Raw genomic sequence first — 18923 nt, 5'->3', positions numbered from 1 at the left:
ATTAGATTGTTTGTTGTTTTTACTGTTGAGTTTTGAGTTCTTTATACATTGTAGAAATTTGTCCTTTGTTGGATATGGTTTGCAAGTATTTTCTCCCAGTATGTAATGTTTCCTCTTCACATGAACTTTCTCAGAACAAAAGTTTTAATTTCAATTAAGTCCAATTTAACAATTTTTCCTTTTATGGATCATGCTTTTTGTGTCAAGTCTAAGAACTCTATGTCTAGTTCTAAATCCTAAAGATTTTTGCCTATTTTTTCCTAAAAGTTTATAGCTTTATGTCCACATTTAAAGTCTATGATCCGTTTTGAGTTAATTTTTGTATAAAGTGTGAGATTTAGGTCAAAAGAGGTTCTTTTTGGATGTCCAACAGTTTTAGCACCATCTGTTAAAAAGTCTGTCCTTCCTCCATTGAATGGCTTTTGTACCTTTGTCAAAAAACAGTTGAGCATATTTGTGTGGGTCTATTTCTGGGTTCCCTATGATCTTAAGTATATCCCCCTGCCATTAACACACAGTCTTGAATACTGTAGCCACATAATGTCTTGAAATCAGGTAGACTAATTTTTCCCACTTTGTTCTTCTTTTAAAAAATTATTTTGGCTATCTACTTTCTTTGGCTTTCCATATAAATTTTAGAAAAGGCTTGTCTGTGTCTACAAAAAACCTTGTGAGATATTGATAAGTGTTGTATTAAACCTATCAATCAGTTTGGGGAGAGTTAGTATCTTTATTATATAGAGTCTTCCAATCAATAACACAGTATGTCTCCCCATTTATGTAATTCTTCTTTGATGTTTTTCATCAGTATTTTGCAATTGTCAGCATTCAGATCCTGTACATGTTTGGTTAAGTGTATAATCTAAGTATTTTGTTTTCATTAGAGTGACTGTGAATGGTATCGTGTTCCATTCCATTTTGCATGTTCATTGTTATTATATAGAAATGCAATTGATTATTATGAATAATCTCTTATCCTCAGAGAACATCCTTATTAGTTCTCAGAGGGTTCGTAATGGGGCGGGGGGTGGAATTTTCTATGCAGACAATCATGACCTCTACAAATAAAGGTAGTTTTATTTCTTCCTTCCTAATCTGTATGACTTTTATCTATTTTTTCTTAGATTTGTGGAGTGGCTAGCACTTCCATGCTGAGGAAGAGTGGTGAAAATGGACATCCTTGTCTAGTTTCCCTTCTTAGAGGGAAAGCAGCCAGTCTTTCATAATTAAGTTTAAAGTTAGCTGTAGGATTTTCATAGATGCTGTTTATCAAGTTGTAGTATTTCCCCTCTATCCTGAACTTGCTGAAAGTTTTGATCACAAATGCGTGTTGGATTTTGTCAAGTGCTTTTTATGTCAATTGCTATAATCATATGATTTTTGTTTTTTAGCTTGTTGATATGGTGGATTTCATTGATTGATTTTGAATGTTGAACCAGCCTTGCATACCTGGAATGAATCCCACTTGGTCCTGGTACATAATTCTTTTTACATTTTGCTAAATTCTACTTGCTAGTATTTTGTTGAAGAGTTTTGTGTCTGAGTTCATGAGAGATACTTGTCTATAGTTTTCATTTTTGGTACTGTTTTTGGTATCAGGGTAATACTAACTTCATAAAACAAATAGGGAAGTGCTTCCTTCTTGTCTGTTTTCTGAAGAAATTATGTAGAATTGGTATTAATTCTTCTTTAAACGTTTGGTTGAATTCTCCAGTGAATCTATCTGAGGCTGGAGATTTCTTTTTCAAGAGTTTTAAAATTTCTAATTCCGTTACTGTAGTGGCTACTCTAGTGGCTACAAGACTAGTCAACTTGTCTATTTCATCTTTGTTGAGTAGTTTGTGGTTTTCTTGAGGAAATGGTCCATTTCTTCTAAGTTGTCAAATTTATCACTGTAAAGTTGTTCATAGTATAACCTTATTATCCTCATAGTAAAAGATCTACAGTGCCCCTTGTTTTTAAAAACAGAGAAAGAAAGAGTTTGCTACTCTGTTGTACGTTACAAAAGAATTATACATTGTGGAATGCAGTTTAAAGATGACATATGCCAACAAGCACCTTGTATTATATGGCACTGCCATAATTCAAAATTGTTTTTATCTTGGAATTGTTTGGTATTAAAAATTAAAACTTCTGCTCACAGGCACACCAAGGTGTGTACCCTGTAAGCATGGTATCAGTGATTTTTTTTTTTAAGTTATTATTATTCTGGAGCCTCAAACAAGAATTATAACTTCTGTGATTATCATTTCTTTCCTTTAATTATTTCTGTAACACTCCACACTGAGTTTTGGAAACTCATCCCTTATTTTTTTAACAAAAAGGGGGGAAAATGTTTGTTACTCTGTTGAATGTTAAAAAATTGACAGAACCTGTAGTGATGTCCCTTATTTCATTCTTATTATTGATAATTTATGTCTTCTCTCTTTCTGCTTCATCAGTCTTCCTACAGGCTTATCAATTTTATTGATTTTTTCCCCCAAGAACCAGATTTTTGTTTCATTGATTTCCTCTATTGTTTTCCTATTTTCCATTTCATTGGTTTCTGCTTTTGTCTTTATTCCTTCCTTCCTTCTTCTTGCTTTGGGTTTATTTTGCTTTTCTTTTTCTAATCTCTTGAGGTAGGAACTCAGGTTTTTAACTTGAGACTTTTCCTCATTTCCAATATAAGCATTCAGCGCTATCAATGTCCCTCTCAGCACCACTTTTGCAGCATCCCGACATATTTTGATACGTTGTACTTTTTGTTTTCATTCAGTTCTGTAACATGTAATTGTCAGAAGTGTACTTTATTCATTGCCCATGATTCACTCTTATACAAATGATGCCATGAAGAACTTCAGTTTACAAACAGTTCTCAGCCATGTCCGGTGTAAAAAAGAAAAAACAAACAAACAAAAAGTAGAAATGCTCTCAAAGTCAAGTGTGCATCTGGAAACAATTCAAAGATACCGTGATAACCTTGGAGGAAAGTCAGTAAGAAATTATGTGGGAAGAAGGGGGTGTAGCAGACGCTGTCAGGCCAGCCATGTGTGCATTTCCTGAAGATCTGCTCTGCTCCTGTGAGGGAGAAAATATGGGGCATTTACTAGCTGGTGCACATCAAATCAATCCTCTTTTCATTATGCCAAAAAGCTTCTTACCAAGACCTTGGGTTCTCTGCTTACAACTCTTTTACAGGGAATTGGACTTCTGTGGCTTTTAACATTGAAAACATGTCTTAAAAGATGTCTTATTGAGATCGATTGTGTGTGTGTGTATTCTGTTTTCTTTGAGACTTCTTTTTTGACCCATTGTTTTTTGGAACTGAGTTGTTTAATTCCTACATGTTTAGAAATTTTCTAATTGTCTTTCTGTTATTGATTCCTCGTTTGATTCCATTATGGTCAGAGAACATTGTATGATTTCATTTTATTTATCTATTTTTTTAATTGAAGTGATTTCATTTTTTAAGAAATTTGTTGAGGTTTGTTTTATGGCCTAAGAGATAATCTATCTTGGTGAATGTTTCATGGGCACTTGAAAAATAATTTATATTTTGTTGTTGGGTGGGATGTTTTATAAATATGAATTGGAGCCTGATGACTGATTATCCGGTTCAGGTCTCCTATATCTCTGATTTTAGAGGCTGATTAGAACTCTAGTAGTTCTATAAGTTGCTGAGAGGGGAGTGCTGAAGTCCCTAACTATAACTGTGCATTTGTCTGTTTCTCCTTTCAGCTCTATCAGTTTTTACTTCACCTATTTTGAGGGTCTGTTGTTTGGCCTATGCACATTTAAAGTCATTCTATCTTTCTGGTGGATTGATCTTTTTTAATAGCTTTTTAAACTCCTTTTATTGTCATTGAGCCCTTCATGGTTCCTACACTTCTTCGAGGTAGTTTTAATAACCTGTATTTTCCCAGAAAATCTTCAATAGCATTGAGGTTCTCAAAATATTTTGTTATCCCAAAGCATATTGTGTGTGTCTATGCCTACAAGGTATTTTTATATCTACATAATATAAACAACTATGTGCAAACACTATATATACTTTATAGTATTGCTTTGGAAGATTTTATAATATACATAAACGTGATTGTACCCTATGTATCCATTTGCAAATTGCTTTTCTCACTCAACATCATGTTCTCCAGATGTATCCATGTTGACACATAAAGATACCTCATTGCTTTTAACTGCTGTGCAGTAACCTTTCGTGTGAATACACATTAACAGTTTATCCACTCTCATGCCTGGTTTTTCCTGTCTTGAGTTTTCATTATGCTGTGGGCCTGGGTAGGCTCTGTAGCCGGACAGTTGGCAGGACAGCTAACCGAGAGTTAGTCACTTGCTTCCCTACCTTCTGGTCTTTTCTCCTCTCCCCACACCACCCATCTCCCTTCTCCCTCTCCTCCCACTAAATGCCATACTCTTCCTGGGGCTCCTCTTCTTTTCTGAAATCTGTCTCTGCAGTTTTTCATGCCAGCTCTTTATTTATACCTTGGGAAGCTTTCTCTACCCATGTTGAATTTTCCTCACCCCAAGGACTATGATTTTTTTCACCTCTGTGCCCCATCTCCATCCAGATCTACTCAGCTCCCAGCATTGTTCTAGAATCTGCTGGGCATTCAATCAACATTTTTTTAAATCAGCACATCAATGAACAAAGCCTGTAGCCTTTAAACAACTTCTAGAGACCACTCCCACTCGGCTAGGCATGGACTCATCTGAGCGTGGAATAAAATCCCACAGGGCACACTGTCTATATGCCTGGAGAAGCTGTTCGGGAGCCAGGCTCAGGAATCCTCCAGTCCTGTCCTGGCCATGGCCCCCACTGCTTTCAGGGATGCTCGGGTGAGGGCCTGAGGGGTGAAGACCCCTGCTCCAAAAACCCGAAGGGATCAGACCCCTAGTTGGGACAGATTTTCAGGGGTGGCAAGCGAGAGGTACAGGGCTCCTGCCCCTCTAGCTGGGGAGTCACCAGAGACCGCCTGTAAAGTTATGGAATTCCCAAATAATAATTACAATTAATTGAACACTTAGGGTAAGTTACCCAGGGACATTCCTTGGCACTTGACAAACACCTGGGTGTACTTGCAGCTGCTAATATTTTAGGGTTTATTAGGTCCAAGGCTCTGGGCTAAGTGTTCCTCACAGATTTTTTTTCTTAATTTCACCTTTTCAAGAACCCTATGTAGTAGGAACTAGTAGTAGTTACAGCAGTAGTAGTAGCAGTAGTAGCAGTACCAGTAGTAGCAATAGTAGTAGTAGCAGTAGTAGTAGCAGTAGTAGTAGTAGCAGCAGTAGTAGTAGCAGCAGTGGTAGTAGCAGTACTAGTAGCAGCAGCAGTAGTAGTAGCAGTAGTAATAGTAGCAGTAGTAGTAGCAGTACCAGTAGTAACAGTAGCAGTAGTAATAGTAGCAGTAGTAGTAGTAACAGTAGCAGTAGTAGCAGCAGCAGCAGTAGTAGTAGCAGTAGTAATAGTAGCGGTAGTAGTAGCAGTACCAGTAGTAACAGTAGCAGTAGTAATAGTAGCAGTAGTAGTAGTAGCAGTAGTAATAGTAGCAGTAGTAGTAGCAGTACCAGTAGTAGCAGTAGCAGTAGTAATAGTAGCAGTAGTAGTAGTAGCAGCAGCAGTAGTAACAGTAGCAGTAGTAGTAGCAGTACCAGTAGTAGCAGAAGCAGTAGTAATAGTAGCAGTAGTAGTAGTAGTAGTAGCAGCAGCAGTAGTAGTAGCAGTAGTAGCAGCAGCAGTAGTAGTAGCAGTAGTAATAGTAGCAGTAGTAGTAGCAGTACCAGTAGTAGCAGTAGTAATAGTAGCAGCAGCAGTAGTAGTACCAGTAGTAGCAGTAGCGGTAGCAGTATCCCCACTTTACTGATAAAGAAACTGAGGCTCAGATGAGGCAAAATATCCCGCTCATGATCACACGGTAAGTGGCAGAGCCAGGATACAAACCCAGGTGGTTATGCTGTCTCCAAATGCCCTTTTTTCTTCCCTCTGTCCCTCCCTCCCTTCTTTTCTTCCTGCCTTTCCGTTAAACATGATTTTTTATTATACAAAGAAAACCTGAATATATTTTTCTAAAATTCCAGACCATATACCTAGAGTACGAATCTTTATTATCCTCCCTCTTCTCCCATCCTAATCTGTGCATAGAAATACAGGGCTTTATTTCATTTTGAAGCTTCTGACTGGTTTTGTTTTTGTTTTTTGGCTGTGTTGGGTCTTCGTTGCTGCACTCCGGCCTTGTCTAGTTGTGGCAAGTAGGGGCTACTCTTTGTTGTGATGCACGGGGTTCTCACTGTGGTGGCTTCTCCTGTGGCAGAGCACGGGCTCTAGGAGCACAGGCTTCAGTAGTTGCAGCACGTGGGCTCAGTAGTTGCGGCATGTGGGTCCTAGTGCGTACAGGCTTCAGTAGTTGTGGCGCACGGGCTTTGTTGCTCCACAGCATGTGGGATCTTTCTGGACCAGGGATGGAACCCGTGTCCCCTGCATTGGCAGGCGGATTCTTAACCACTGCACCACCAGGGAAGTCCCCTCTGACTGGTTTTTAAATGATTTTTTTTCTTTTTTGGGGGTAAGCGATAGATTCCCACGGCTCAGAAATCAAACTCTCTAACTATCCAGCACTGTCTCCGTCTCTGCCCTGCATCATCCCCACCTCCCCTCCTCACCCACAGGGGACCACTGGGCTCATTTTCCCAACGTTCTCCCAGGGCATCTTCATTTACATCCACGCATGGACAAGTGTCCTTTCTGATTTCTCCCAATTCGGGCCCCAAAGGTAACACACTCTCCACACTGTTTCGCATCTTCAACAGTTGTTTATGAACCATTGTCCCATACTGTGTTTTGCCTCTGGTTTGTGAGAAGGAAGGGAGTGGGGCAGGCCCCGGGCAACATTTCTCAAAGGAGGCATTTGTTCTGTGATGTTCTCTTAGCTTCCTTCCTGCAGCTCATTCCCACCCCTCTTGGTCCAGCTCCGCCACTGCTGGGCCCTGGATGTCTGAACCTCCTTCCTGACGGCTCTGCACATGCCCGCTGCCCCAAGACCAAAGCCATTACCCTCTTTGCCCTTCCCACACCGCCAGGATGTACTGCTTGGTACAGAAGCATGAGTGTCCCCCTGTGTCGAGCAAAGAGCTAATGGTGGCATTTCTGGCAGTGCGGGGAGAGTGCCTTTGGGGAAGGGGCTTCATGGTTACCGCTGAATGGAGCTCGGCAAGTGGCTGCAGCATCTTGGGGTAGAAGGAGCAGCAAATCCGGAAAGCTTCTTCCTCATGCAGTGCCCACACTGCCACCAGGCGAGGGCAGGACACCGTCCCGCCTCCCACAGCTTCTGTCCCTGCCAGCCCCAGCCCTGCCCTGCTCCTTTGTGCACCCAGAGCTGAAGTGATGACTCACCAGTGACCTTGATCCCAGCTGCTCCCTCAGAAGGGCAGTTGTCGCCTCCCAGCCTCTCCCTTGGGAACCAAAGCTGACAAAGCCATCTCCTGCCACAGCCTTGCCCTGGGCGGGCCCCACCTGACCAGGGCTTCCATTTTGGGGGAGCTTGACCAAAAATGGAAGATTTGATTGAATTTATCCAACACTGAGATCAGAAACTACTGACTTAATGGTGGCTAATACTGCCCCTAAAGCTACCTGCAATTCATTCTGAATTCATTGAATACATATGTATGGAGAGCCTCCTATGAGCCAGGCACTGTTCTAGGTCTGGAAATGGAGCAGTGAATACAAAGCCTTGTTCTCGTGGAACTTACATCCTGGGAGAGCAGGCAGCCAATCAGATCCTCCCACACCAAATAAAGTGTGTGTGTGTGTGTGTGTGTGTGTGTGTGTGTGTTTGTACTGCCAATATTTGTGTATTTGTACTGTCAACCAGGAATACCTATAGATGAACAAGTTGGGTTTATTACTTGTTGCAACAAGGGAGCCCACACACCACAGGGGAACCAAGGGCACCTCAGCACAAGGGTGTTAGGAAGAACCTAGAACAGGATTTGGGCTTTGGCTGGGTGGTGTGGGAGAGGGCCTAAGAAAGTGGGGCTTTGACCTGGATTGGGTGCTGCCAGAAAGCAGTGATGAGTCTATGGTAGGGTATCTTAGTAAATCTCATCTAAAAGGAGGGAGACCGGATGGAGGTCAAAGCTGTAATTAATAAAGAAACAGTAGTCACTCCTATTACCCAGGAGACACAGATTTGGGTATTTTGTGGCTTGGACAATGCTCATATTTTGCTGCGTTCAGACGTGATAACGGAGTGATCTTGTTTTTGTCTTGCCACATCGTGGTCACAGAGGGACCTTGTCTGATGGTGACGTTCTACTAAATTGTTTCCATTCAATGGGAGAACAGCAAAGCCTAGCTGTGCGTGCAGGGCCAGCTCCCAGATGTCAAGGCTGCTTCTCTGTCAAGCTCTCTCTCACTCTGTATATAATATATACATAACTTCAGGTGGAAGTAAGTGCTTTGGAGATAGAGAGGGCTAGGAGTTGCCAGCGTGGGGAATGTGGTTACTTTGAAGCAGGTGGTCAGCGAGGCCTTAGCGAAGGTACCATCTGAGCAGAAACTTGAGGAAGCCAGGTGAGAACCACGTGGACATCCGGGGAAGAGCTTCCTGGCTAGAGTCAGCAAAGGCCCCCGCAGTGGGCGTGGGCTTGGCTTGTTTGAAGGGGGCTTCTCTTGTTGCGGAGCACGGGCTCTAGGTGCGCAGGCTCAATAGTTGTGGCGCACGAGCTTAGTTGCTCTGTGGTATGTGGGATCTTCCTGGGCCAGGGCTCGAACCTGTGTCTGCTGCATTGGCAGGCAGATTCTTAACCACTGTGCCACCAGGGAAGCCCGCATGCAGCAACAAAGACCCAACAGAGCCAAAAGTAAATAAATAAAATAAATAAATTTATAAAGAAAAAAAGGGGGTCAGTGGGCCTGGAGCAGAGTGAGTGAGGGGCAGGGTGGTGGAAGATGAAGTGTGAGGGGTGGTCCAGGCCAGATGGGGTCAAGCCTGTTGGCCAATGTGAAGAATTTGGCCTTCGTTCTGAGTGAGATGGGAGCCACTGGAGGATTTTGCAGGGACAATGGACACAGTCAGATTATATTATAAAAAGCCCCCTCTGGCTGCTTTTGAGACTGGACTCTAGGCAGCAGAGATGGGAAATGCTTCAGGAGGCTGCTGGGATGGCCCAGGGGAGGAGAGATGATGGTGGTTTGGACCAGCTTGGTGGTGGCAGATAAAGTGGTATGAAGTGCTCGGACTGGACACGGATTGGAGGTAGGGTAAAACAGAATGGTGCCAAGATTTTTTATTTGAGCAAAAGATTGAGTTGTCCTTTCCTGAGATAGGGAAGCCCACTGAAGGAGCAGGATGTCTTTTGCAAAGTAGTGCATCGGGAGCTCAATGGAAGCGCGCTAAGGTGAGGAGGTGTCCCTAGACATCCAAGCCGAGGTGTCGAGTAAGCAGATGCACCTGCGGGCCTGAAGTTCCTGGAGAAGTTCGGTGGGAGCACAGATATGGGAGCTGTCTTATGTTTATCTGAACATAAGGCATGGGCCTGGATGAAATCACCTAGATCTGAGTGTACAGAGGGAAGAGGTTTTGTTTATCTGTACCCACTTCCCAGGCACTCCAATATTTGGAAATCTGGGAAGTGAGGAGAAATCAACAGAGGCGACTGGAAAGGAACATCCAGAGAGGTAGGAGAACCAAGAATTCAATCATCTATTAACAAATATGTATTGAATTCTGTACATCATCTCAGAACTTCTAAGACCTTAGATTCTGAACTACTGAAATACTGGACAGATGGCAATGCCAGGAGGGGAAAAAAAGGTGTGGGCCAAGACTGTTCGTTGACACCAGGAATTTCTTCCCTCTTTCTTGATAAAAGAAACCTGACTCTGTTTGGAGAGGCAATGTACTCATATAAACGTCTACATAAGATACAAATGGAAGTATCATATGGGACTTTTGCAGCTTGCTTCAATGGAGCTAACACAGTTGGGAGGCACACATCTGCTCTTCTACTCTTATTCCTTCCTGCTGTATGAAAGATAGATGTTATAGCTGGAGCTCCAGCAGCCATCTTGAATCATGAGGCATCAGCAAAAGGAAACCAAGCATTAAGGATGGCAGAATGGAAGTACAGGAGCCCATGCTCTTTAAAACTGTGGAGATGCCAACTAGTCATAGATTACTTAACTTTAGATTTATTTTTCATGAGCAAGAAACAAACTTCTGTCTTTTTAAAATTCACAGTTATTTTAGGTTCTCTGTCATAATGTTGCAAAATCTGATTCTAACTGAGATGAGATTTATTCATAGTTTTGGAAAACTGTGTGCACAACTTGTGTGAGGAACCAAGTTGCCTACACAGCTTGGCATGGTCTGTGCCCTCCCAGGACTCCCTGTGTGGTGGGGAGGACTAACAGGTACATAGGTCATTACAGCATTGGCTGGTAGGGGCTATGATGGTGGTTGTGCTCCAGGGTCTACAGCGAGAACTGAGACAGATGGCAACGCAAGCTCCATCCTCTCCATTCCCTTCAAATCATATCTAAATTCAATGACTCAACAAGTGTTCTTGGTCTGATTTTGTTCCATTGCCTACATTTAATTTTAATTTATTCCAGTACCTAATTTAAGCCTGGAGTTGAGGAGGGGAAAAAATGATAATGTGGACCAGATTTTAGATGGTTGGCACTTATAATTTCACAGAGAATCTCAATGGAATAATAAGCAATGGCTATGAACTTGCTAAGAATCAATTTGGTATGTGGAGCTTCATCCAACTCACAATTATATAAATACTCAAGCTCTAGAAAATTGGCAGGAGGCTAAAATTACAAATGTGATCTGTGTCATTTCTTTAATGGACCAATTATTTTGATGCCTCCTTTTCCCCTTGGAAGGCACCTTAGCAGCACACGTGGCTAGCTTCTTACCTCTGGCCAAGACTGCTCTTGACTAACAGAATCTTCGTGTCTTACCCATCTCCAGATCTAGGCCAAATGGAGACACAAATCTATATTGAGCACTTATTAGGCACCAGGTCCATTACATGCATGCTCTTATCTAATCTTTACAATAACCCTGCAAAATAGGTTCCAGAATCTTCCTTTCGCCAGTAAGAATCCAACACCCAGAGAGCCTGAGCACTCTGCCTCCAGTCCTAAACAGCTCTTGAGGGTAGAGCTGGGATTCAAACCCTTTCCTCCACACCATGCTGTTTCTCCCCAAAATGCCTAGTGTCTTCCCTGTCATCTTACAGCCTTTTAAGCCTGGAATCTCTTCTGTCCAATCTAAACAGCTTCCTACCCATGGGCTCTCCTTCCCAGTTTCCACCAGTTGAAATCCTACACCTCATCCAAATCTTTTGTGCAATAGCATCACCTCCCCAATAAACTTCCTTGCACCTCCCATCAGTGTGAACTGTGCTTCCTGGGAATTCTCCCCGCCCCATGCTTGGCTCTTACAACGCTTATCATTTTCTGTACTTTACCAGGGCTTTTTGCATCCTTTTTGTATCCTACCTGAATTATCCATTTTCAGCGGCAGGGAGGAAAGAAAGGACATTTGTTGCACACTTACTTTGTCATAGGAGTTTGTCTCCTTTAATCCCTCAGATAATCCAATGAGGACTTTTTACCTGCCACGTTACTGATGAAGTTGGATACACAGCAACCTGAAGTGGTGGAATGAGATGCAAATCCAGAAAGCAAGAACTAGAAATTATAGATAATTTTCCCCACTCTGAGCCTAGCCCATCGCTCAGGCATCCAGCAAATGTTTGTGGAGTGAATTAATGAATGGATGAATGAATGAATGAATGAATATTTGAAGGTCGGGTTACAAAGGAACTTAGTGAGAAATGACACCAGTAGGAGAGCTGAAGTACCCTGAAAAATACATATTCCAAGCACAGATGGGGTTCAGTGGCTGAAGAAAATCCCGAACACTGAAACGAGCTCAGAATAAAAAGAAACGGTTTCCTTAACGCTTTCACAACTAAAGGTGTGTCTCCGCAGACCAGGTACAGAAGACGCATTTGCAATCTACAGAGCTCCCTCCTTCGGAAAGCTCTGGAACACAGTCGGGTTTTGTTCGCAAACTTCGGCCGCGGGGGCGGGCAGGGGCCTGCCCCTTTAAGAATCTGGTCGAAGTCCTTTTCCTCTCCCTGCCCCCCCTCTCGGTGCCGGGGAAGCCCAGCGCCCACCCCTTTCTCCTCTTGCGGGCTTAACTACGGGTTCGGCTGCCCATCCGTCACAGAGGCGCCGCCTCTGATTGGCTTCGGGCCGGGAGGCGGGGCGGGAAGGCCGGAGAAACTAGTTTGTTGGCGGCGCCCCTGCTGTACCGCAGTAGCAGCGCGCTCAGCGGCTTTTGCGAGCCGGGGGAGGGGAGCGGCGGTGGTGAGGGCTGCGGAGCCTCGCGCGGGCGGCTAGGGGCCTCTGAGCGCGGCGGGTGGCGACGCCCCGAGCGGTGAGTACCCGGGCTGGGCTGGGGGCGCCGTCCTCGGGCCGGTCTAGCCGCGCGCCCGGCCGCCGGCTTTGGCACTTGTCACCACCCCCCACCCCGGGCCGGGACCGGGAGCGCCGGGTCCTGCGCGCCCCGCCGTGGGAGCCCCCGGCAGAGTGAGACTCGCGGGACCGCGTGCCCCGCGAGCAGCACAGCGGTGCTCGAGTCCCTGGAACCGCCTCGGCCACCTCGGGGTCTCGGGGGGCTGGAGTCGGGGACAATGGTGGGGAGTGGAGGTCTGTAGAGAGCCGTCCCCTCCCCAACCCCGCTCCTCCCTCCTCGTGAGTGCCTGGGGACCCGGCGAGGGTATTTGCTGAAAGCTCTGAGCGAGAGAATGAATTGTTTTGCAAATGGATGTAGCGCGCGGGAGCTGCAACTCTTTCCCCTGGGAGTGCTTGATTCATTGAGTCCGCAGACTCTCTTTTTAAAAAATTACTATCGATCCTGGAAAGAGGAGGCTGTCTGTCTTTGAGGATGTGAGCAGCCCGGCTTTGCGCCGCGGGCCGGGCGAAGTCCCCGCGCACTTGACGCCGAGGGCCAGATGGCTGCCTGCCTCGAGCAGAGCGCGGGCAGAGGGGTTTAATCAAGGGAAAGGTCGTCCACGCGAGCCCGGCCCGGAGTCTCCTGTGCCCCGGCCGTTTACGTCCCACCTGACAGGGCCCCTCTTTTCTGTTTAGAGAGCTGTGGAGCAGCAGAGGAATGGTCACCCGTCCTAAGCCCCGCCCACCTGCCCCCCAGGGTGGCCGCCACCCTAGCAGGTCCAGATCAAGCCTTCTCTGGCCCCAGCTGTCCTGTTCACCCCATCTTGCCCTGGCTCCGGGACCCCACAGCACTTGGGCACGCCCCCCACTCCTTTTCCCCCTCGTGGTTGCTTGAGAAGCTTTCTGGTTGGGACTCTGTGCCCCCAGGGGCACCATACAGTTTTGTGCTGGTGCTTCAAAGAACCCAAAGTTCATTTCCACTATCTTTGAGCAGAGGAATCTTTATAGAGATCTTAACAAAAGGGGTGGGGTGGGGTGGGGCTCGACCCAGCGGTGGGGCCCGACCCAGGTCCCCCGCAGGTTTAACGCAGCCACTCTTGGTCCTGCTGGGTTGGCTTTGGGCGGGGGGAAGGCTCCCTGAGCTTTGGCCCTCCCTGGTGAGTCAGGGCAGAGAAGGCCAGGTGTCTGGGCCTTTTGGTTTCGATCTGGTTCTGGCGGCGTGACTGAGGGAGGGAAGTTGCCAGGGGGAGAGGAGGCAGGAACCCCACAGTCTGATCACAGGCCAGACTCTGGTGACTCTGACTTGGGTCAGGCCCTTTGGGACCCTGGGCCTCAGTCTACCCCTTCACAGGTGGGACCAATGCTCTTTGAGGCAAGGTGTGCTGTTAGGATTGCTAACGGGGTGTTGGTGAAGGCTTGCATTTGGGGACTGGGGGGGAGTAGGACCCAAGGTCCACCCCACCGGGGGCAGGTTTGGTGTCCTTCTAACACCGGGTCCTTGAGTCCCCAAGCCATGCCTTTGGAGGATGACGGAATCAGTCTTCCGTGCCCGGCAGCTATCTCCGTCTTGAGCCATTCCCTTTGTCAGGAAGTGACTCCATGCAGGTTACTCAAAGGAAGGTAGAGAGAAATGGTAGAGACCTTCGTCCCGGGGCTCAGGCTGCAGCCGGATTTATGTATGCAGGGCAGAGAGAGGAGCCGCGGGCGAGTGGCACGCTCCACCTCAGAGGCGGCTTCTGCAGCCTGATGCCCCTTAATAGCATCTTAAACCTGCGGGCGCTCAGTGTGGGAGAGGAGAGCAGGAAGAAAGAGGACTATTACCCGGTCCTTGGACTTCCTGGTCTGCAGCGAAAGCAGGAGTGGTTCTTCCCATCTATTACTGTGATGCACGATGGGGGGGGGGGCGGTCAAAGGGAGTGGTGGTTTGTTCATTCATTCGTGAATCGATTAATTGATTCATGGTTTGAAGGGGCTTGATTGGGACCCTGCCTTCGGGGAGCTCCTGGACCAGGTGTGCTGGCATGTATGTGGGTTAGAGGCCCTGACACATCGAGGTGTGCACAGTACCCCAGTGACAAAGGCAGCAAGGGGAGCTGAGGGGACACAGGAGGTGCGCGGGTGGTGAAGGCTTCCTGGAGAGAGGATGCCTTGATTAAGTAAAGATGAGAAAGGCATGTCATGGGCTACCACCTCCCCCCACCCACTCACACTTCTCCCAGAGGCCACTTCATTGCCAGCCTCCAGGCAGGTGCAGGTTGAGGGCAGAGAGCATGCAGGTGGGAGGTGATGGAAAGGTTCACCTGGGACTATGGTGGTCTGGCCCAGGAGTCCCCCAGGAAGATGGGTGGCTTCTGGATACAGCCGATCTGCTCAGGGGATCATGGGAGAACCCACCCCACCAGCCCCAAAGACCAGCCCATCGCCTGAGCCGTTAGTCCCAGGGTACCAGCCCTCAGTGTGGGTGTGGCCTGAAAAAGGAGGGGGCTCGCAGAGCTGGCACAAGAAATCAGAGTGGCCAGACACAATGAATTGGCTGATTGAGATGCTCCTTTTCATCTAATGTGGTAAATTTCATAATTGAATTGCCTTAGGCAACCAGGGCTGTTGAAGCGTTTTCCCAGCCAGAAAACACTTAGTTGGGACAGCTAGGGGCGGGGGTGGGGAGAGTGTATGCATCCACAGCTTTTACTCACAGCATCCCAGCTGGCCTTTTCCCTTAGGAATCTGGGTCTGTCCCCAGGTGATGGAAGTCAGCCCAGCCTCCCCTGTAGGTTCCACTCCCTTTCCTAGACCACCTGGCCCCTGAGCAGCACTGCTCCCACCCCAATCTAATATGTAGCTAAAGCTGATACCTGTCACCTTCAGGCACTCACCTTGCCAGACTTACTCCAGGTCCCTTAGCTGTTAGGAGCATGGAAGGGGGATTGTGGGATGGAGGGCAGAGAGAGGGCTCAGGGATGGGAGGGTTCCCTGTTATTAAGTCTCTTCAGCACCAGGTTGGGGGTTGGGGGGAAGAGCATGGGCTCTTTGAACTGGACTCGGGTTCAGATGTTGCTTATGTGTCTGTGGTCAGCCCTCTCCTGGGGTCCCAGCCACCTGCACCCACCCTGCCCCCTCCCTCTAGTGCCAGTAGACGCTGTTCTTTCTTACTGCTAAACCTTTCCTTCCCAGCCATGTCAGTGACCTTTTGGATGAAAAATGGTAGGCATGTGTGGCTCACTAACCTGTTTTTAAAAGTGCCAGCTCTGTGGTCTCAGAAATCCAGCTTAGTTGGGAAATTTCACTGTATTTTCTGCAAATACATAAAAATCTCCCAAGCCATTCTTTCCCCCAACGATGGTATCCTGCACCTCTGGGACAGAGTTTAGATGAGGCTCTCTGGGCCCCACCCTGTTTCAGCGTGACTGAGGCCCAAGGCCAGCTCCACCTCTTCACCAGGTATCCCGCAGATGGAACCCTCACACCTGGACCGTGTCAGCAGAAAGAGCACTTAAGTGGGGGTCTGGGAGTCCTGCTCTGCCCCTACCTGGCTGTGCAACTTCCTGTAGGTCCCCTTACCTCTATGGGCCTCGATTTGCTCTTCTGTAAAATGGGTGGATGTTCTTCGGTACAATGCTACTATTAAATGTCTTGCTGTAAAATCTCAAAAGGTCTTGTGTCCTCTGGTATTAAGTAGTTTTATAACGCTTGAGTTACTTGCATAGTTCTTTTGGGCAGGAAGAGGGAGAGGTGGCCGGTAGAGTGCAGAGGGGCTGAATTAGAAGGCAAGAATCTGGCGTCCTAGCTCCAGCTCCGCCTCTGATGGGTGCTGTGGGCCTTTGGGCAGCTCGCCTTCCTTCTCTGGGCCCTCATTTTTCCACCTGCAGAATGAAAGCGTTGTAGTAGGCAGGCGCCCCATTTCCTTTCCTTTCTTGGTGAGTGGAAACTGAGTCAGACTTTCCCAGTAACTCCAGAGGGACAGGGCTGTCTCCTCCCTCAGTCCCCTGCCTCTGTCCACTGCCTTGGAGTTTGGGGCCCAGGTGTGAAGGGCAGCAGGTGTGGGAGCACTTAAGTTGACACCCCCCACCCAGCCCGGAACAGATGGGGTGAGACCTAGCCTGCGGAGTGTCCCCTGGGCATAGAGCCTAGGGCCACCTCTGAAAGGAGAGGTGGTCAAAGACCTCCTAGGGGGCAAGAGGGATCTTGAGGGAGCCCAGGGGGACAGAGGAGGACGCCAGGCTCCCTGCCTTCTGCACGCAGCACTTTGCCAAGGAGGCGCCTGCAAGACCAGTCTGATGGCTCCTCCTGCGAGGAGGCGGTAGGCGGGGGCTGAGCAGGGCCGTGGGAGAACTGTGTCAGCGACTGCCAAAGGGAGGACCCCTTTGTCGCTCCCCACCCACCTCTGTCTGCCAGGAAGTCACCTTGGACTGTCAGCCGCCCGCCCCTCAGAGTAGGATTCGGGATAGGATGGAAACTCAGACTCAGACTTGCTTATTTTCTGCCTGCTCCTGTTGGGCCCCCAGGGAGAGGCTGGCCACAGATCAAGCTAGGCTGAAAGGAATTAATTTCCTAATTAAGATAAGAAAGGCTTGGCTCATTCAAACCCCAGGATGAGCTGCCTGCCCGATTTGCAGTTGGCCAGGTCAGATCTGTCTGGGCAGGAGTGAGGGCCAAGAGATGGAGGAGCTCTTTTTCTAGAAAGCCATGGCGATTGCATCCTGCATCCAGAGTTCAAGTTCTGCTGTATCCCAGCTGGGCTTGCGAGACCTTGGGCAACAAGTCCCTTAACCCGTGAGCACCTGTATTGTTTGCGGCTTTGGAAATCCGAGGGAGTGAGATGTACAGCTCCATTCAGGCAACAGACATTTATTCAGCACCTTCTGAATGGCTCACCCTGGACAAGAAAGTGGGAAGGGAAGTCAGGTTCAAAGAGGGTCTGTACTTGCAAGCTCGGCCTCTGGCCTGGGAGACAGACAAGTAGTCAGGTGGTTATGGGTCAGCGCTAGGCTGTGAGTGGCGTGGCCAGAGCCATTGGACACGTGAGGAAATGGACTGTCGTTTGTATCTCGATTCCTAATGTGGCCAACGAATGTTTTTTGCCGTCTGTTTTCTGCCAGGCTCTGCGATGCAGCAGAGAACAAGGCAAGGTCCCCACCATCCTGAGGCCCCCATTCAACTGGGGGAGGCAGATCACAGATGGATAAAATAAATAGAGCTGCAGTTGGGCTGCAGAAGGCGGACGGGGAGGTGTGAGGAAAAGGATCAAGGTGGGGCATCTGCTTAGACGAGGGGGCTCTGGGCTGGTGACATTTGAGCTGCAAGATGGCAAGAGGCAGCCGTGGGAAGATCTGAGGAAGGGGGTGCCCAGCAAGTGCACAGGCTGGGAACATCGTGGGCTGGGGAGGGAGTTGAGACGAGACCCAGAGATAGGCTGCAGCCATTCCATTCTGGAATCTTCTGATGCATAGGGAGCCTAAGGAAAACATGTTCCTTTTAAGTTGTTTTATTGTCTTTAATTTCAATCATACATCAGTAGGTTCCCTTTATAAACAAACAATGTGAGAAGAAATGGAGCATGGTATGAAAGTGGCCCCATCCTTGGTATCTGTCAGCAGTTTGGGGCATACTGTTCTCGTCCTCCTTTTCATATACAGATTTTGTGCTTATATAATTTGGATCACACTCAGTACTCCACAGTGTCTATCACTTACTGTGTGGTGGATCTCTTTCTCTTTTCACAGCAGTGTAATATTCCACAGTGTGGCCAGACCACCATCTTTCAGCTCACAGTCTCCTAACAGGAGACGTTTCGGTTGTGTCTGATTTTTCTTCCCCTCTATACAATCCATGAAGTCATGTACATCCTTGATCATACGTCTTTCTGGTCTTTAAATTTTCATTGTCAAAACCAAGTGCCGTTTGCGAAGACTAATAAGCCAGTTTTCTCTCCCATTGACGGTGTCTGGGAGCCCACTTCCCCACTTCCTCACCACACTTGATATTATCCACATTTTCGCTTTTAGCTAATGTGACGGGGGAAAAGGATCTCATTATTCCTTAAAAAAAAAGTGTGATCCGGTTTATTCAGGCTTTCTCTTTTTATTGTAATCCATCATTGTTTTTTCCAGAGGATCAAGGTTTAGCGAGCGCTGCCTCTCGCTGGTCTGACCGCGACTGGGGACTCAGTGAAGCCTTTGCCCTGGGTACTCATCTGTGAAATGAGGTCCTTTTAATCCCCGCCCTGCCCCCTGCCAGGCTGCTGCGTTTTGGGCATGGGAAAACATTCCTGAAAGTTCATTTTATGCTGAAAAGCTCTGCAGACATCATGGGTTTTACTAGTGAAAGGCAGATATCTGGAGCCTGGAACATTTGAATGGATGTGAGTGTTTCTAAACAGCCAGTGTGTCCAGGGGAGGGGCTGGGCTGGCTTTAGGTGGGACGTCTGCCTTGCATCCCTGAGATGGGGAGG

At 47.4% G+C, this 18923-nt stretch overlaps 1 protein-coding gene across 12 annotated transcripts in view; it reads left to right on the top strand.

Moving 5' to 3' along the window:
- The first annotated feature begins 5679 nt into the window (after positions 1 to 5679).
- KLHL25 (kelch like family member 25) overlaps positions 5680 to 18923 on the top strand; it is a 66502-nt gene continuing 53258 nt past the window's right edge. For 10 of the 12 annotated variants that reach the window (XR_014260391.1, XR_014260392.1, XM_082449094.1 and 7 more), the window contains exon 1: positions 5682 to 12458. The gene's annotated coding sequence lies outside the window, so the exon portion shown is untranslated. Of the gene's footprint in view, positions 12459 to 18923 lie in introns of all 12 variants that reach the window. The other 2 variants (XM_082449090.1, XR_014260393.1) reach the window with 2 other exon arrangements.

The sequence above is a fragment of the Balaenoptera physalus genome (assembly GCF_965194825.1).
Source record: "Balaenoptera physalus genome assembly, chromosome: 2".
In the NCBI taxonomy this organism is placed as follows: Eukaryota; Metazoa; Chordata; class Mammalia; order Artiodactyla; family Balaenopteridae; genus Balaenoptera; species Balaenoptera physalus.
Note: the sequence above shows the minus strand (reverse complement) of the source record. Positions and strands in the feature narration are given on the sequence as shown.